The sequence below is a fragment of the Perognathus longimembris genome, chromosome 22 (assembly GCF_023159225.1).
Source record: "Perognathus longimembris pacificus isolate PPM17 chromosome 22, ASM2315922v1, whole genome shotgun sequence".
NCBI classification, from domain to species: Eukaryota; Metazoa; Chordata; class Mammalia; order Rodentia; family Heteromyidae; genus Perognathus; species Perognathus longimembris.
Genome location: NC_063182.1, coordinates 11,082,725 through 11,103,995, shown reverse-complemented (window position 1 = coordinate 11,103,995; position 21,271 = coordinate 11,082,725).

Below are 21,271 nucleotides of genomic sequence, written 5' to 3'. Positions count from 1 at the left end.
CTTCCATTTCCTTAAAACTGGGGCAGTATCATTCTTTCTGATAGAGGCATCGAATTCCACTGTGTATCTGTTCTGACTTATATAACTGTAACCCCTTTGTACATCACCTTTATAATAACAATTTTAAAAATTCAAATACCACAGAATTCTGTGAGTTTTTCATTCGAGATACTCAGGAGACTGAGATACGAGGATTGAGGTTGAAAGTCAACCCAGGCAGGAATGTCTAGGAGAGTCTTTTTTTTTTTTTGGCCAGTGCTGGAGCTTGAACTCTAGGCCTGGGCCCTGTCCCCGAGATCTTTTGCTCAAGGCTAGAGCCACAGTTTCACATCCTGTTTTATGGTGGTTAATTGGAGATAAGAATCTCACAGACTTTGCAGCCCCAGCTGGCTTTGAACTATGATCCTCAGATCTCAGCCTCCTAAGTAGCTGGGATTACAGGCGTGAGCCACCAGTGCCTGGCACACTTCATTGTTTCTTACAGTAGCCAAATGCTTTTTTTCTCCTTCTTTTGTAGAGTAAGAGTTTGTCTTCTTTGGCATTCATGGCTAGATTTCCTTTGTGAGATTGAGCATAATTTTTCTCCTATGACTTAGGCCTTTCTCATCTAGAAAACCCTGCCTTTTTAATAAAGCTAAACTATCTCTGATTTGTTTTTGTGTGCTCTGAGTTTCTTCACTAGTGTAATTAATATGATCAAAACTGGGTTTTTGGAACAGAGCTTAATTCCTCAGATTTAGTTCTTGATACTAGGGATGACTAGCTGTGGGAAAAAATGATCTGTCAGCCATAACAATAATGGTAGCATCCCTTAACCTTCCTGCTTCTGCACCCATGTGCATTTTAATGTCAGCTGCAATGTCTCCGAGCTCATCATTGTCCCTCTAGTCTAGAGAAAATGGATAGACCTTTTCTCTGAGCCTTTGCAGAAGAGTTTCTTCAGATAAAGGAACCAATGGAACCACTCAATGACAAAAATTTAATTTTCTGAGCAAGAAAGTTACTGTTTTTAACAGGATACGTGATAGTTCTTCCTGGTCAGAATATTTTATTGAGATATTTCTCTTTCAGAATATTGAAGTTTGGGGATGTAGCTCAGCAGTACAGTATGTCTAGTATATGTAAGGTTCTGGGTCCAGTCCCTAGCGCCACAATAGTGAATGAATGAATGAATGAATGAACACAGGTTAGGAGAAGTAAATTTCTACAAAGTGACTTTTATTCCATATGTGCTTTCCTTTCTTGGTAATTCTAAGATTAAAGTAGAATTAATAGCTCTCTGCTGAACTGTATGGTTCCTTAATATTATGAGTCATGTAGAGACTCCAAGATATGTATGTATACACACACACAGATTTTAGTTTTTAAATCATTAAACCAACATATCAATACATGTTAATGAGTCAGTTAATTTCTTTTTTTAAATTTAATTTTATTGTCAAGGTGATGTACAGAGGGGTTATCGTTACATTCATAAAGTAGTGAGTACATTTCTTGTCAAATTTGTTACCTCCTCCATTTTTCTTCCACTTTCCCTCCTCCCCAGTCCTCCTCTCGAGTCAGTGAATTTCTAAGTCCCTTCATACGCATGTTCCCACCATCCGAGGACATCTTGTATGTTCTTACATTTCCATTGAGAACAAGTCAAACAACAGCAGTAGATGGTGAGCTACTGGTTTTGTCTGCCTAAGCAAGCATTTCTGTTCTCCATAACAGCACCTCATTTTAAGTTACTATGGAAACAGTTAACTCCATACCAGCTGTTTTGTTAATTTTACTCTTTCCTAGTTATTCCTACATTTTATTTATTTCATTGCTCTTTTCTGCTGCAATAATAACTTCAAAGCACACATGTAATTCCAACATTTGAGCAATTGAGGCAGGAAGATCGGATTTCGGCTTGGACTACAGAGTAAGAAGACCTTGTCTCTAAATTCCCAAACCAAACCAACTACCAACCAACAAAAATTTTATTTCTTTTCTGCCTAAGGGACAAATGTGTGTATGTGTGTGTATCCTCACTCGTGTGTGCACACGGACGTGTACTGAGGCTTGAACTCATGACCTTACGTTGTCCACTCATAGCTGGTACTTTACCACTTGAGCCACATCTCCACTTGTGGCATTTTACTGGTTAATTGCAGATTTGAGTCTTACAGATTTGTCTGCCTAAATGGCTTTAAACCTTGATCCTCAGATCTCAGCTTCCTATCACTAGGAATATAGGCATAAACCACTGGTTTCTGAGGAAAACTTGGAGAAGAGTAAGGACGAAGACAGAAGTTCATGGTAAGCAGATTTAGCGAGCGAACCAGGAAAGAGCTGGTGAGTGGTGGGTGGGTGAGTAACTGCTGGGCTCCTTTCTGCTAACCTGAGGCACGACTGGACTCCTGCAGCTTCCTTTGGCTTCTGCTCAGAAAAGACTGCTTCAGTTGGCAGTTGATTCGCTTCCTTGTTGGCCTGCAGGGTGATTTTGCCCCTGGACCTGCTAGCCTACCACAGTGGAAATCTGACAAGCCTGCCTCATGCAGATGTAATGGATTGGTTTCTCTCTCTTCTTTCCTTCAGGTTCAGAGGAGGAGGAAGTCCAGGTGTACAAGGAAATTCACTGGCAGGGGAAAACAATACTGCAGGGGTGTCATTTTCAGTTGTGCTGTTGCTGGCATGGCGATTTAAACAGCACTGTTTTGCTGGTGTGTTTGGCCTGGGTTTCCACTCTTGCATAATGCACGCGGCCGGGTTCTGCTGTGGATAAGACAGAGCCCACAGAGAGCTGTGCTTGCCAAGCTGTAGAATTATCTAATTTTATGAGTCAAATAGAGTCTCCAAGATATAGTCTTCCATTTTTAATTCACTAAACCATATATCAATATTAAAGGCCAGTTAAATAATTTACTCATTATCATTCTGTCTGTCTCTCCATCTCTCTTTTGGTCCTAGTACTGGGGCTTGAACTCATGGCCTGGGCTATATCTCTTAGCTTTCTGTGTTTGAGAGCTCTGTGTGTGTGTGTGTGTGTGTGTGTGTGTGTGTGTGTTAATACAGTAGCTTGAACTTAGGGGCTTTCCTCCGCCGCCTCCTGGGGGCCTGGGCACTGTCCCTGAGTTTCCTTTGCTCAAGGCTAGCATTCTAACACTTGAGCCACAGCGCCACTTCGGCTTTTTCTGTTTATCTGGTACTGAGGAATTGAACCCAGGGCTCCATGCATGCTAGGCAAGCACTCTTCCACTAAGGCATATTCCCAGCCTTGCCCCTGAGCTTTTTGTTCAAGGTTAGTATTCTCCAACTGGAGCTACAGCTCAACTTCTGGCCTTTTGGTGGTTAATTGGAGACAAGAGTCTCCTTTGCTGCTCATGCTGGTCTTGAACCTTTGCCCTCAGATCTCAGCCTCCTAAGTAGGAAGGATTATAGGCAAAATGCTGCAAACCCTGGCACTTTAGCTTTCTGCTCACTATCATTTGTGCCACAGATCTACTTGGCTTAAGTGGAAGAGTGACAACCTTGATTGAAAAATCTCAAGGATAATGCCCAGGTCTTGAATGTCCTAGGACTGCCACAAAATAACGACTTTTATCAAAGTAAATGTACACATCAATGGGTGTGGTAGCAGTACAGGAAAGGATGAACTGTGTTGGCACTGTAGGAATGAGGGATTTTATCCAAAGTAAGATTACCAGGTCTCATAAAACAGAAGACTTCCTTGTGCCCTCTCCAAATACTCACTGGTGTTTATAAGTTCCTCACGTGTTGAGACTCACTTGTAGAAGAAAATTGAAAAGAGCCACTGTGGGGGTAATTTGTAGAGCACATGTCTAGCATATACAGGATTCTGATTCCATCTGAATATACACACCCCAAAATGAAAAACAAAACTAAACACTTTACTCTTTAACCAGATTAAGAAATAAATTCTTGGGGCTGGGAATATGGCCTAGTGGTAGAGTGCACTTGCCTGGCATACAATGAAGCCCTGGGTTTGATTACTCAGCAACACATATGTAGAAAAAGCCAGAAGTGGAGCTGTGGTTCAAGGGGTAGAGTCCTAGCCTTGAGCAAAAAGAAGCCAGGGACAGTGCTCAGGCCGAAGTTCAAGCCCCAGGACTGGCCAAACAAAACAAAAAAGAAAGAAAGAAAGAAATTCTTAATTAATGATCTTAGTATAAATCTAAATAATGATCTTAATGTCTTCCTAGCCTCAGAAAAAACCAATACAATTAATAGGGTGTTTATAATTCCTTTTTTTTTTTTTGGTCTCTTTTTTTTGGTACTGGGGATTGACCCCAGGATGTTGCACTTGCAAGGCAAGCACTTCGCCAACGAGCTACATCCCAGCCCCAATGGTGTTTATAATTTGCATACAAATATTTCTGTTCTTTTTTCCTTTTCCCTTACTTTCTTTCCTTTTTTTTTTTTTGCAGTTCTGGGGATAAAATCCAGAGCCCTGTACGTGCTAGGAAAGCACTCCATTACTGAACTACTTTCCCAACCACTGTGTGTACACATGTTTATAACACCAAACAGCATATGCTATGTGCTATGATTTAAATTTTTATATTAGTGGAATAATGTTATATGTATTTTGCTTTAATTTGCTTTAATCATATTTATTTATGTATTAGTCACCCATCTTCATTACTACATTCCACCTTAGAAATATTTGAAAATTATTTCTGAAATATATTAGCAAAATGCTTTTCATTCTGGGGGTCTATTTCCACTTTTATTGCCAAAATATTAAAAATTAATTGGGAGCCATTAGATTGAGATGGTTCTGATACCTAGAATTCCTAGAGAGTCAGATTGAACCTCAACTCTGTGAATAGTCATAACTTACAAGGACACAATTTAAGCATTAACTATTCAGGAACTACCAGCTAGCCACTCAATAGACACTTTACCAGCTTCTCCTAGTGTCTCCCTGGTAGAACCCTAACTCATTTGATGCTGCCTGACTTATGTTTTTAAGTTATTTTTATTTTTTTATTTTTTTATTTTTGACCAGTCCTGGGGCTTGAACTCAGGGCCTGAGCACTGTCCCTGGCTTCTTTTTTTTTTTTTTGCTCAAGGCTAGCACTCCACCACCTGAGCCACAGCGCCACCTTTGGCTTTTTCTGTGTATGTGGTGCTGAGGAATCGAACCCAGGGCTTCATGCATGTGAGGCAAGCGCTCTACCGCTAAGCCACTTTCCCAGCCCTTTAAGTTATTTTTAATTCTAAGTATAAAGAAGTTTCAATTCAACAAGTCAGATTATAATTGATTGTGTTTAAAATGCGTGTGTGTGTGTGTGTGTGTGCGCACGCGCGCGCGCTGATAATTGCCTTGGGCATATGAAACATGTGTTCCACCATGAGCTATCTCCCTCTATCCCTAAACCAAGCATACACATCATTATAGTGACAGTCCCATTATAATTCAGTTTGGGGTTGTTTATATTTTCATATGTCATAATTTTTCTTCAACCTTACTTATCAAATTTGCCTAACTATATCTAATAATTTTAACCTAATATGTTTTGGGAGAATAGATTTAGTATATATTATAATGAAGATCTGGAATTGTATACCTTATTTGTTTAAATTATTTCCCTAGAATAAGTTTCTAGGAGTAGAATTTTTTAACTTTTTTCTTTGTGGTGCTAAAAAGCAAAGTCTTGTTTATGTTAGATAAGCTCTCTGTCACTGAACTATAACCCATGCCCTTGTTTTTGTTTTTGTTTTTTTAAAAAACACTAAATACCTCAAGCTGGACTCGAAGCTAGTATGTAGCCCAGGCTGGCCTTGAACTCATGTTTTCTGCCTTGGTCACCCAAGTGCTGAAATTACAGGTGTATATGACAATATTCAGCCCAAATTCTTTGTTCATTTGTAATATTGTTATCCATGCACACTTTTATAATTTGGGGGCTAACACTAGATGATTTTTAATATGAGAATATAATATACTTTGGGGGGGGAGGGAAGCTGTGCTTTTGGCACCAAATTCTTAGAACACATCAAACAATGAAAAGAATTCCTGGAATTGAATCTGTTTAAAAATAGATTAGTATGCCAAACTAACAGTCAAAACGAAATCAATAGTAATTATGCAAGAAATAGCAAACAAGGGACTAAATTGATTCCTGATGTGACTTTACAATGATAGTTGAAAAGCCCACTTATGTTGCCCAACCTCCTTACTAAAGTTCAATCCCCTCATCCATAAAATGGGAACATAACAGAAATATTAGTGTTAGGGATGTATTTCAGAGTTGAAGCACTTGCTTATCATCTACAAAACTGTGGATTTAAACCTCAGTATTGCAAGAGGAAAGAGATAGTAATAACAATGGCTAGTACATTTCTACAGCTTTGTTCATATACAGAATACAGCTTTTTTCTTTGTTTTCTGTTTGTTTGTGTCAGGGTTTCAGTATATAACCCAAGCTAGCCTCTACCTTGTAATCCTCCTGTCTCCTAATTGGGACTACATGTATCAGTCACCATGCCTGGCTTTAAATATGATTTTTGGTTTTTGGAGGGGGTTTAGGATGGTGTTTCCAGTTCTGGGCCTTGAACTCAGCGCCTGAGTACTGTTCCCTGACCTTTTTGGCTCAAGGCTGGTGCTCTACCACTTGAGCCACAGCTCCACTTCTAGCTTTTTGCTAGTTACTTAGAGATGAGAATCTCATGAACTTTCTTGCCCAGGCTGGATTTGAACCACAACTCTCAAATCTCAGCCTCCTTAGTAGCTAGGATTACAGACATGAACCACCAGTGCTCAACTTAGGTACAGTTTTAAACACTTTATGTATAGCATTTAGTCTTCCTAAATCTCTGAGGCAGTCATTATTTCCAGTTGAAGAATTGTAGCACACAGAGATATTAAATGGCTTGTCAAAAGTTTAGGCAGAGCTGGAATTCTAAGTCAGACAGTGGGGCTCCAGAGTTTATGTTCATAATTACCACATAAATAAAATAGTTCATATTAAAATACCCAGTCAAAAGCCTGGCACTTAGCAGGTACTCAATAATGCTTGCTATAGTTTTATAACATGTTTTGCAAAACCAATTGTACTAGTAGAAGGAGGGGCAGAATTTATCCAAAGCTCTAAGAACAACAGAATCAATAATTGGAACTTTTTTTTTTTTTTTTTGCCAGTCCTGGGGCTTGGACTCAGGGCCTGAGCACTGTCCCTGGCTTTTTTTTTTTTTTTTTTTTTTTTTTTGCTCAAGGCTAGCACTCTGCCACTTGAGCCACAGCGCCACTTCTGGCCGTTTTCTGTGTATGTGGCGCTGGGGACTTGAACCCAGGGCCTCATGTATACAAAGCAAGCACTCTTGCCACTAGGCCATATCCCCAGCCCAATAATTGGAACTTTCAGAGAGTCTAATTTGGACTCAGTAGGACTAGGGTGCTTTCTGTGCACTGGACAGGAACAAAGAGAGGCTGAAAAGCCATGTGTCAAGAACAGTGTAAGAAAAATAAATTCTGTACGAGGTGAGTGACTGAACTAGAGAACCTGAAGGCTACCTTCCAGCTAGGGGGTTCTGTGATTCTAGGCCAGAATTTTTATCCTCCACACAGCAAAGCTTCATTTGTTTTTTTTTTTTTAATATTCAGTTCCATTTACAAACCTGTTGATGTTATTTTTGTTTCAATTATCTGACTCATTGGCCAGTGAAACTATGACTTCGTAGTTTGTCTAAGTCTGTGGCAATCTCTTGTCTTGTAATATTTCATGGGTTGTACACTTGAACACTGTAATGACAGGTACTGGGAAATAGATATATAAACATGTGGTCACTCCTTCCAGGGTTACTGTCACCTTGGTGAGATAATCATTTTGGAGTCTGTCATCTTTATCTAGAAAATGTGCAAGTCTGTGAAACCATTGGATGAGATTTAGAGTTGTCATGGAGGGATTACAAGATTATGAGGATGATGGGCTGGGAATGTGGCTTAGTGGTAGAGTGCTTGGCTACTGCTCATGAAGCCTTGGGTTTGATTCCTCAGTACCACATAAACAGAAAAAGCTGGAAGTGGCGCTGTGGTTCAGGTGATAGAGTGCAAGCCTTGAGCAAAAAGAAGCTCAGGGACAGTGCCCAGACTCTGAGTTCACCCCAGGATTGGTATCAAAGGAAAAACAAAAAGATTATCATTGCTGGGTATGAATTGATGGCACATCTATAACAACATACTTTGCAAATGACTAGGGAGAGTTCCAGGGCATTTCGTGCTGGGAAGGGGAATTGCTCAGTTGTGCCCTTGGAGGAAGTCATTGTTTTGCTCAAGTAATTGTTTTGTTGAAGCTCTACTTGGTCTTGTAATTTCAGGATATGACGTCACTGTTATCCATGAGTTAATTCCATTACAAAGATGCAGAGATGGAATGAGTATTAAATGTGCCACCTGGCTCCCAGAGTCCATGCTTAGGAAACAATTTCTTCTCAGCTATATGTGTCTTCAGTATTTTACAGTGTGCTGAATGCATAGTTACTATGGAAATGATGCAAATAGGCAGAGTTTTAGATTTCAGATTGTCAAGAAATATGCTACATAAAAATAGGATGTCCAGAAGGAAATCCAGACAAAGGCTTTCAAAACAATATCAAGAGATTTAATTTATAATGTAGTGAGTAGTGGGAGGAACAGCGAATTAGACATTATGTCACTAAAATATAAGCAATTTGAAATGATGGTTTACAAATCACCATCATTGCAATACACCATTTACCTTCCAAGGAAAACAGTATCATTTTATTTGAGAAGAAAGATTCAACCATTTTCAACATTACTAACAATCCCCTTAAAACGAACATTGATCTATGTTGACTTGCACTGATGGTAGCACTTTATATGCAAATAGGTTCTGTATCTATATACATATTCCATGCTTAACTTGGAGCTTCCATAAGTCAAGTTTTAAAAATAAAAAGAGCAGTTTTATTTTGAGTAAATTAAGATTTGTGTTGGCCATCTGATCAATGAATAACAATTGTGCAGGGACATTTGGAATGTTTTTCTTTTGGGAACTTCAAAGAGGGAGGCAAGCTGTCAGTAATTATAAGCGTCATTATCTATATGTTGTGCTGTCCATAATGCTCCAATAGGTTAGGGCAGTGCCCACAATAACTCAGGGAACTTGAAGTAGAACCTCAAAATGCCAATGACAACAGGGAATAGAGTCCCCTGTAGCATGGCCGGAAAGATCATGTGTTATTTACTTACAGTAAGTAAATACTGCAAGTTGGCTTAAGCTAAAAATACTCAATATAAACTTGTAGGACTGGATACTAAAAGAATGAGTTCATATTGTGGAGTTTCAAGACCCATGTTCTCTTTAGTTACATTATTTAAGTCAATCTTTGATTCCATTGACAGAGACAAGCATGATTCCAAAGGCAGTCAACAAAACGTTTGTCCAAGAAGGGACAAATGTATTCAATAGCCAATTTTCAATATTTCTTTTTTTTTGTTTTCCTGGAGTTCATTTCAATAGATATTATTTAATATGATCAGAGGTACAGCATGCAGCCTGTGTTTCTTTGGCTCTGGCTTACTTCACTAAATGCATTTTTTCCCCAAGTCTTTTCATTTCCTTACAAATGGTACAATATCATTCTTTCTGATGGATGAGTGGAATTCCATATATATATGTATGTATATATATATATATATATACAAACACACACACATATATACATCCATCTAGATCTGTCTATATATCTGTAGAGAGAGCTGTGTGTGTGTATATATGTTTGTGTGTGTGTGTGTGTGTGTGTGTGTGTGTGTGTGTGTACCACATTTTCTTGACCTGTTCACCCACCGAGGGACATCTAGGTTGATTCCATATATTGGCTATGGTAAACAATGCTATAACAAACATAGTTGTGCTGGTGGTTTTAGTGTGACCTGGTTTGTGGTCCATTGGATAAACTGGGTCACAGGGAAGCTGTACATTTAGTCTTTTAAGGAACCTCCATACTGCTTTCCAGAGTGGTTGAACAAGTTTACATTCTCACCAACAGTGTAGTACGATCCCTTTTGGCCACATCTCCACCAGCAGTTATTGTTTGTTTTGCTGATCATGGTCATTCTAATTGGAGTGAGGTAGTATTTCAATGTTGTTTTGATTGGCTTTTCTTTTATGGCCAGAGATATTGAACACTTCTTCATGTGTCTTTTGGCCATTCTTTTTTCTTTCTTTGAGAAGTCTCTCTTTGTCATTAGCCTGTTTATTGAGTGGGTTGTTGAGTTTTTGAGGGTTTATTTTTTTGGGGGGGCTTAATTTTTTGAGCTCTAAGTATATTTAGATATGAAGCCCTTGTCTGATGTATAGCTAGTGAAAATTTTCTCCTATTCTGTGGGCTTTCTGTTTTTTCTGCTAGTGATGTACTTTGCTAAGCAGAAGCTCTTCAGTTTGATACAATCCCATTTACCCAGACTTTCTTTGATTTGCTGTGATTCTGGATTTTTTTTTTTTTTTTTTTGCCAGTCCTGGGCCTTGGACTCAGGGCCTGAGCACTGTCCCTGGCTTCTTTTTGCTCAAGGCTAGCACTCTGCCACTTGAATCACAGCGCCACTTCGGGCCATTTTCTGTATATGTGGTGCTGGGGAACGGAACCCAGGGCTTCAAGTACAGGAGGCAAGCGCTCTTGCCACTAGGCCATATCCCCAGCCCCTGGATCTTTTCTTGGTTTCACCATATGCCTAGAAATCTTCAGGTTTCCTCTACCCTTCCTATAATACTTTCACAGCATCTGGCCTTGCATTGAAGTCAGTGATCCATGGATCAATCTCTCAAATGACCAGGACTTCTGGCTTCCTCCAGTGTACTCACCTTTGGGTCTTATTACACTGAATCCTTCTTGGGGCTGGAGGCATGGGTCAAGTTACTCAAAAGGCTCAATGTCAACCTAGCAAGCCCAAGGGGCTGGGTTCAAACCCCAGTAACACACACACACACACTATTTTTTTTTAAATAATAATTACTTATTTATTGTCAAAGTGATATGCAGAGGGGTTACAGTTTCATATGTAAGGCCATGGGTACATTTCTTGTACTATTTGTTACCTCCTCCCTTACTCCCCCCTCCCCACTCTCCCTTTCCCTCTCCCCGCCATGAGTTGTTCAATTGGTTTACACCAAATGGTTTTGCAAATATTGCTTTTGGAGTCGTCTTTTTATCCTTTCTCTCTCGATTTTGATATTTCCTTTCACTTCCCTAGTTCTAATACCAGTATATACAGTATCCAGGGTGCTCAGATGCGATACAGTGATAGTGCCGGGACAACCACAGGAAGGGGATACAAGAGGATCATCAACAAAAGAAGCTGTGGTTTCACACACACTGTATTTGTATAGGTGTTTTCTTTGCTTCAGATCCCCCTGCCCCTGGCCCCATTATGAATAGCCCTGCCCAAGATTTACTTGAACTTGAGAGAATACTTTTCTTTCTCCTCTTTCTTTCTTTCTCTTTCTCTCTCTTTCTTTCTGTCTTTCCTTCCTTTCCTCTCCCTTCCTCCCTTCCTTCCTTCTTCTTTTTCTTTTTCTTTTTTTTTTTTTTTTGCCAGTCCTGGGGCTTGAACTCAGGTCCTGAGCACTGTCCTTCAGCTTCTTTTGTTTAAGGTTAGCATTCTATCACTTGCCACAGCACCACTTCCAGCTTTTTCTGCAAATGTAGTACTGAGGAATTGAACCCAGGGCTTCATGCATGCTAGGCAAGCACTTTACCACTAAGCCACATTCCCAGCACCACCACCCCCCCCCCGCTGCTTTTAATTGTCAAAGTGGAGTACAGAGGGGTTACAGTTTCATACGTAAGATAGTGAGTACATTTCTTATACAACTTGTTACCCCCCTTCCCCCTCCCCATTTCCCTTCGCCCCCATGAATTGTACAGTTGGTTTACACCGTATAGTCTTGAAAGTATTGCTGTTGCTTTGGTTTGTCTTTTTTATCCTTGGTCTCTCGATTTTGGTATTTCCTTTCCTTTACCTAGTTCCAGTACTGGTATATACAATATCCAGGGTAATAAAATCAGTTACAGTGATATCAGGGGTAAAAACATGGAAAAAAATATATTTTAAAAAAGGGCACGGTTTCACATGGCATGTTGAAAATAACAACAATGATATAGCACTTGTTTCTATAACTTGGAGTTCATTTCAATTGGCATCATCTTATGTGTTCATATGGACATAGCTGTTGAGCTATTATGATCTTCTTCCTGGATTATCCTAGATGTGTACTAATTATTCTCAATGAGGGAAACCATAGAGCCTGTTTCTTTGGGTCTGGCTCACTTCACTTAGTATGATTTTTTCCATGTCCTTCCATTTCCTTACGACTGAGGCAATGTCATTCTTTCTGATAGAGGCATAGAATTCCATTGTGTGTATGTACCACATATTTTGATCCACTCATCTACTGAGGGGCATCTGGGTTGCTTCCATATTTTAGCGATAACAAATTGTGCTGCGATGAACATAGTTGTGCTGGTGGTGAAACTTTCTTAATAAAGGCCCAGAAACACAACAAATCAAAGAAAGTTTGGACAAGTGGGGCTGCTTCAAATTGCAGAGCTTCTGAACAGCAAAGGTAATAGGTTACAAGATAAATAGAAAGCCCACAGATTGGGAGGAGATCTTTACCATCCATACAACAAAGGCCTCATATCTAAAATATACATAGAACTAAAAAAATTAAATGCCTCCAAAAAAAATCCTCAAAGCACCAATGGCCCAACAAATGGGCCGAAGACCTAAAAAGAGATTTCTCTGAAGAGGAAATGAGAATGGCCAAGAGACACATGAAGATCTACATCACTGGCCATAAAAGAAATGCAAATCAAAACAACACTGAGATTCCACCTCACCCCAGTAAGAATGTCCATTATCAGGAAAACTAATAATAACAAATGCTGGAGGGGATGTGGCCAAAAGGGAACCCTACTATATTGTTGGTGGGAATGTAAACTTGTTCAACCACTCTGGAAAGCAGTATGGAGATTCCTCAGAAGGCTAAACATAGAACTCCCCTACAACCCAGCAGCCCCACTTTTGGGCATCTACCCAAAAGATTGTTTTGCTTTTTTTTTTTTTTTTTGCCAGTCCTGGGCCTTGGACTCAGGGCCTGAGCACTGTCCCTGGCTTCTTCCCGCTCAAGGCTAGCACTCTGCCACTTGAGCCACAGCGCCGCTTCTGGCCGTTTTCTGTATATGTGGTGCTGGGGAATCGAACCTAGGGCCTCGTGTATCCGAGGCAGGCACTCTTGCCGCTAGGCTATATCCCCAGCCCCTGTTTTGCTTTTTTAACGCAGGAAGAGTTGTCTATAAAACATGACGAATAAGCTGGGTGCCAGTGGCTCATGCCTGTAATCTTAGCCTGTAAGCTACTCAGGAGGCCGAGATCTGAGGATCAGGAGGCCGAGATCTGAGGATCATGAGTCAAAGCCAGTCCAGGCAGGAAACTCTGTGAGACTCTCCTCTGCAATTAATCACAGAAAACTCTGGAAAAGACACTGTGTCTCCAGGGGAAGAGTGCTAGCCTTGAGTAAAAAGAGCCCAGGGCCAGAGTCCAAGTCCCAGGACTGGCAAAAACAAACAACAACAACAAAAAGTATGATAACTGTGGCACCAAATTTTTTATTCTTCAGTTGAGTGGGGAAGGGAGAGGAAAGGAGTGTCAGGATTTCATGTGGAGAGCTCAGCAGGGGGAAGGGAAAGCTGGTCAGTGTGGACTGGGACCACATCACCTCATCACTTAGCACCTCAGATGCTTGTCTTTCTCCCCACTGGTCTAGCCAGTTCCTACTTTGAGGCTGCTTATGCCCCTGGGAGGAAAAGGTAGGGTTCCCTTTGCTCATTTAATACGGTGGCATACATTCTTCCTGTGAGTGGTACCTTCCTGGGAGGAGGGAACCTCTTTGCTAAATGCTCATGATATGGAACAAGTTATGTAGGTGAGTTAATAAACCCAGTCAGCTGTCAGGAATTCAGGTCTGAATCAGAGGAGTCAGAACTGGAAGACATTAGTGACTTAAAATATCCAACCCTCTCATTTTACATAGGAAGCACTGGGATTTGGTGAGAGCCACAGAGCTAATTAGTGGTGGAGAAATGGGACAGAAACAGGAAGTGTCTGGACCGGCATCTTGGTGAATGGGAGAAGTGTTTATCTGAGGAGAGCTGAGGGTGCTAACTTCCAGGCCCCTGCTCGTTTCTATGTGGAATAACTATGCAATCTTGCTAGGAAACATAATTTTCCATGTGATTTGGGACTTTATATTTAAAGAAATGAATTGTTGTAAGTCTGTCATGTGCAAACAATGCTGAACAATCTCTTCACGCTGTTTTTTATAAAACAATCATATGCCCTACAGCTTTTCCTTATTGGGACCTGTCCTCACACGAACTCATGCAGATTAAACACTCTGTCCCTTTGAGTGTTTCACACACTGAGGAAGCTAAACTTGAAATCTTAATTCTTTGGCCTGAATTTAGAGAGAATTTTCATTCTTGAAAAGTCTTGCTGTGGGCCTTAAGACTAGACAGTAGTAGATCTGTTTAAAGGGAGGGTTTATATATGGTCCCTGCACATCTTGCCCAACTTGCAAAGTGGAAATTCTTGCTTTCAGTTGGCCTGATAGTTCTTGTAACAACCTTCTAAATTTACACAAAGAAAAAAAAATTCATGATTAGCATTCTAGAAGCAAATTACAGTGCTTTGGTCCCACTTTTCATAAATAAAGGATAGACTGCAGATATTGATTTCATGAAAACTAAGACAGCAAATAGATTATTATTATTATTATTATTTTTACAAAATTGAGTACTGTGTGCCAGGCAGTTTTTTCAAATGTTGAAGAAAATACTTGATTAGCATCCTAGTTGGCATTTGTCATAAAAGCCTAATGGTAGGAAAGGATTTGATGTTGCTTATTTACATTTTAATTTTTTTAAATTCTTTATTGTCAAAGTGAAGTACAGAGGAGTTACAGTTTCATACATAAGGCAGTCAGTACATTTCTTATCCAACTTGTTACTTCTTCCCTCAGTTTTCCCCTGTCTCCCCATGCATTTTAATTTATGCCTTTATTTACCAAGTAAAAAGTTCTTGAGATACTGCAGTATAGAAGATAATATGCTAGGTGTTTGGCTACCATGAAAAAAGTTAGACATATCTATGATATGACTTAAGCTAGTAAGTGAGACAATACAGTAACACAAATTTATTTCATCTCACAATAGGATGAACACTATGAAAGAGATGGGTAACGTGCTGGGAGAGAGTGGGTTTGATGTGGTCATGAAAGCAAGGTAAGCTTCACAGAAAACGGATGTGAAGAAGTTGGGAGTTAACTAAGGAGGAAATGAAGAGAAATCAGCTCTACTATGCAAAGTTTCTGTGATACTGGAGGGTGAAGGGGTATGATATGTATTAAAATTTTTACTTTTGGTTTAACATGGTAAACAGGTTTAGCTAAGGTTAGAAGGGCTCTAGGTAGACTGTTAAGAGGTTATTAGAATAAATATCCTTCACAGGTCTTGGCACAATCATGTATATCTATAATTCTAGGATGGTGATCCAAGGCTAGCCCAGACAAAAGCATGAAACCTCATCTGAAAAACTACAGGAAAATGGTAACCTCTCTGTACATCATCTTTAATAATAAGAATAACAATACTAATATTTAATTTTTTAATGAAGGCAAAAAGCATTGGGGGCACGGCTCAAGTGGAGTGCCTGCCTAACAAATGTGAGGCCCAGAGTTCAAACCTCACTACTGTCAAAAAAGAAAGTAAGGAAGGGGGGGCTGGGAATATGGCCTAGTGGTAAAGTGCTCGCCTCGTATACATGAAGCCCTGGGTTCGATTCCTCAGCACCACATATATAGAAAAAGCCAGAAGTGGCACTCTGGTTCAGTGCTAGAGTGGTAGAGTGCTAGCCTTGAGCAAAAAGAAGCCAGGGACAGTGCTCAGGCCCTGAGTCCAAGCCCCAGGACTGGCAAAAAAAAAAAAAAAGAAAGTAAGGAAGGAAAGAGGAAGGGAGGGAGGGAGGGAGGAAAGAGGGAAGGAAAGAAGGAAAGGAAAGAAAAGGAAAAAATGAATTAAAATCCTTCACTAAAGGAAATAGAGAAGAAGAAAGGAGGATAGAACTTTAAAACATTGGTATATGAATGAGAGGAAGGTGAGAGAATAATCAATCAATATGGGTTTCAGGCTTGTTCAGCTGGATGAGTAGTTCATCGAGTTTGAGGTCCATTGAAGCTAACCAAGTAAGGAGTATAGTTGGAAGTGGGTTGATGAGAACATGAATTCCTATTAAGCTTGGACACCTTTGAGAATCCTAAGAGTACAAGGCAAGTTGCCACCTGTACAATCAGGTTTGAAACCTGAGGAGACAGAGGCTTGGGGTAGAGGTATACATTTATAAGTCCTCTCTGCTTTGGTGGTAATGAAGAAATGGGAAAGAGAGAATCTGAAAAGAAAACAGTTTAGAATACATTTAAACACTGGGTGCCCCCTCCTTGAGTGCTAGGGCTCAAACTCAGGACCTTTTACACATTAGGCAAGTGCTCTACCACTGAGCTGCACCTCTAGATCAAACTGTTGTTTTCCTCTAGGAAAAGAAAACCTTGTCTGCAAGTATGAACACATCACTTTGGTTCTTGGTCAATGTTTCTCAGATTGTAGAGCAGGTGGACAAACATCCCTCAAAGTTATTGTAAAACGTTAGATCATTATATTTGTGTGGATTCGTTTCTGGGTCTTTTAATCTGTTGTATGGGTCTTCATGTCTACTTTTGTGCAGTACTGTGGTATTTTTGTTTTGTTTTGTTTTTTTGTTTTTTTTGGCGAGTCCTAGGCTGTGAACTCAGGGCCTGAGCACTGTCCCTGGCTTCTTTTTTGCTCAAGTCTAGCACTCTGCCACTTGAGCCACAGCGCCACTTCTGGCCATTTTCTGTATATGTGTTGTTGAGGAATCGAACCCAGGGCCTCATGTATACGAGGCAAGCACTCTTGCCACTAGGCCATATTCCCAGCCCTCTGTGGTATTTTTGATACTCTGGCTCTATAGTATATTTCGAAGGCCAGCATTGTTATACTTCAGCCATTTATTCCCTGCCCCCTTCAATATTGCGTTGGGTATTCGAATTTTCTAACTGAATATTTCTAAGTGTACACTTCACCCCAGAGCTTTTTCACCCAAGGCTAGCATTCTACTACTTTGAGCCACTATGTCACTCCTAGTTTTCTGATGGCTAATTGGAGATAAGAGTCTTATTGATTTTCCTGTCCAGTCTGGCTTCAAATGATGATTCTCAGGTCTCGGCTTCCTGAGTAGCTAGGTACATGCACAAGCCACCAGTGCCTGTCTCTATGTGAATAATTCTAAGTGAATTTTAGGACATAATTTTCTATTTCTTTCAAGAATGACATTGGCATTTAAAAAAATGGATATTGCATTGAACTGGTGAATTGTTTTTTGGCAAATGGGTATTTTCACAGTATTAATTTTTCCAATCCATAGTAAGTCTTTCTATTGTCTGATGTCTTTTTCCATTTCTTTCTTCAAGGTTTTATCGTTTTTATTGTAGAGATCTTTCACCTGCATAGTTAAGCTTATTCCTAGGGGTTTTGTTGGAGGGAGAGAAAAGCTATTGTGAATGGAATTGTTCTCCTGTTTTCCTTCTCAGTCTGTTCATTGTTGGTATACAGTAAAGCTACTTTTTTTTTTTTATGTTGACTTCTGTATCCTGTTGTGTGCCAATGGTATTTGTCAGATCTAGGAGTTTTGGGATGAAATGTTTAGGGTCCATTAGTTGCAGGATTATATAATATGACTTCTCCCTTCCATATTTGGATCCTTTTTACTTCTTTTCCTTGCCTTACGTACTTTCTAGGAATTCTAGTACTATATTGAATAGGAAGGGGGTGAGTGTATTCCTGACTTCAGAGGAAGTGACTTCAATTTTACTCCAGTTAGTATAACATTGATTGTAAGTTTGCCATATAATCTATTATTATGGTAGGATACATCCCTTTTACTCCTAGTTTCTTTCTTGTGGCTTATATTTCTTAAAAATCAATGCATAGGGCTGGGAATGTGGCTTAGCGGTAGAATGCTTACGTAGCACACATGAGGCCCTGGGTTCGATTCCTTAGCACCACATGAACAAAGAAACAAGCAAAAGCTATTTGTCTACAAAGAAGAATCAGTTGTTACATAGAGTCATCTTTCCTTATTTATATTTTAATACTTGTTTTCAGTGGATCAAGTTTTACTTCATTGTGAAGAACTCCTCATATTTAAATCACTCCAAAATTCTATTGTTTGTACTAGATGCTTTGAATTCTTTTTTTTTTTTGGCCAGTCCTGGACCTTGGACTCAGGGCCTGAACACTGTCCCTGGCCTCTTCTCGCTCAAGGCTAGCACTCTGCCACTTGAGCCACAGCGCCCCCTCTGGCCGTTTTCCATATATGTGGTGCTGGGGAATCGAACCGAGAGCTTCATGTGTAGGAGGCAAGCACTCTTGCCACTAGGCCATACTCCCAGCCCCCAGCTTTGAATTCTTGATTGTAACAGTAATCAAAAATTATTTTTAAGCCAGGCTTTTATGGCTCACTCATGCCTGTAATCCTATCTACTCAAGAGGCTAAGAATGGGGATCATAGTTCAAAGCCAGCCCAGGTAGGAAAATCCATGAGGCTCTTATCCAATTAACCACCAAAAAAACTGGAAGTGGAGCTGTGGCTCAAGTGGTAGTTCGCTACCCTTGAGCAAAAGAAGCCTAGAAACAGTGATAGCACCCAGGCATTGAGTTTAAGCCCCGGGGTCATCACTACACACACACACACACACACACACACACACACACACACACACACACACACACACACACACACACACACACTCCAGCCTGGGTAACAGTGAGACCTTGTCTCATAATAAAAGAAATCTTCTAAGCTTAAGACTGATAAACTGTACTCATTAGTTCCACACAGGACACAATTCTCATTTCCCTGATTTGTCATACAATAGTGAAATTCTTCACCAGTCAGTTTTGCATGCAGATATAGAACTACACCAAACAACTACAAAGGCCTGAGTGTGTTCAGCAAAGTTAATTTTAGATTCATGCAAAATGTCTTGTTAATGCAATTTTCATATTTCTTTTAAAAATATTCAATAGAGAGACAATGAGACCTTTAATGTCAGGGTAAAGTTCACTTGCCTCTCCCTGCATCTGGGCCAAGATTCCCAGGCTGCAAATGGAAATTACTTTACTTATGCTAGAAAGACTTTCATGCCTGCCTCAATTTAAGATGCATCCAACATGGGATGTTTACTTACATCTTCCAGAATTCCAGATGGTAACTGAAGCACAGAAGCAACCAAATTTCTCTTTGTGAATAGATTCATTAGATTAAATCAAACTTATTTATTTGGAATTAGACTGCAAGTTCAGGGTTGGGGCTTTGTACTTCAGTGGTAGAATTGCTTAGCTTACATGCTTGAGGCGCTCCATCCCTAGCGTGGTATTTTTTTTTTAACTCTTTTGTTTTGAAAACAGCCCATGAGTATTTCCCTTAAATGAATGTGGTGTACACAAAGACAAATTTCCTTCTACCTTGCTTTTGTGTCAACATGCTTAAATGTGCTTTTGCATCTCTGTCTCTTTCTCTTACTCTTGCACTACATATCTTTCTAGATCATTAATTAATACTTCCAGGGCACATGCTTTGTGCCAAACATTGGGCAAAGATCTGGGAGTGCTTTCAGGGAACCATCAAAGGCTGAAGTAGGCATGTTTTTCTTTGTAAAGGATGAGATAATTTAGGCTCTGAGGCTTTGTAGCCTCTGTGAAAACTACTTACCTCTGCTGTTGCTATGTGAAGGCCCCCGTGGATAAGAGCCAGATAAAACTTTATTTACAAAAGTAGAGGCAGAACCCTGGATGGAGGAGATCAGTGGGATTTGTAAAACAAACTAGAACAGAATGTGAAAGTCCCCCATATCAGCTCTTTAGTGGGGATAAGTGAGCTATATCATGGGGCGAAAACTTGTTATTCGCAATGGAGCATAGGTAATGGTTTGTTTTGCCTGGGGGAGCAGAAACTCCTAATTTTCCTGTAGGAGATGACTGTTTCATTTGTTTATTTTGGCTTTGGTGTTTTGAGACAGGGTTTTTCTGGGTAGCCTAGACTGACCCCAAACTCACGATCTAATCCAGGCTTTGAACTCACTACATAGCCCAGATTGGTCTCAAACTCATAATCCTCCTATCTCTACCTCTTGGGTGCTAGGATTACAGTTGTTTGCTATCACAGCTGGGCAGAAGGGGACTTTTTTGAATTAAAAAAATCCCTTAGGAAGGGAAGGGAAACAGGAAAGGAAGGGAAGGGAAGGAAACAAGGTAGGAAGGAAGGACGGTAGGAAGGGAAGGAGGGAGGGAGGAAGGAACGAAGGAAGGAAGAGAGAAGCAATCCATTATCACATAAGCTCATAGCTTAAGTTATGAGGAGGGGAGGGGCAGGTAGCTGAAGAGAGTAGATTGACCCAAGAGCCTCTATGTAAAATCGACTGTGGTCCAAGTGGAATTGTGGTTCAAAATGGTAGAGCACTGGCCTTGAACATAAAAGCTCAGGGGCAGAGCCCAGGCCTTGAGTTCAAGCACTATGACTGGCAGGAAAAAAAAATTGATTGTGACTGCAAAACTTTAAAATGAAGTTACCTTGTCTATTTGTGTCAGTCACACTGCGGTTTCAGATGGGAATCTTAACATAATTTTAGGTGTGGTTTTAGTTTAAAGACCTATAAAGGGGCTGGGGATATAGCCTAGTGGCAAGAGTGCCTGCCTCGGATACACGAGGCCCTAGGTTCGATTCCCCAGCACCACATATACAGAAAACGGCCAGAAGCGGCGCTGTGGCTCAAGTGACAGAGTGCTAGCCTTGAGCGGGAAGAAGCCAGGGACAGTGCTCAGGCCCTGAGTCCAAGCCCCAGGACTGGCCAAAAAAAAAAAAAAAAAAAAAAAGACCTATAAAAAAAATCGTAGCTGTGTTAAAGGAGCTATGGATATGATTCCAAACTCAGAGCCAAATCTTAAACCATAGCAGACATTTAACAGCATAAATCATCTGCTCTCAACTCCATGCCTTTAAAAATATTTATTGTAAGAAAATACACATGACTGCCTGGTCCATTAGTTGCTCTTTGTGCTCTTACTGATCCTCTGCCTGGAATGTTCCTCCCTCAACCCTCACATGCCTAATTCTTTGTTG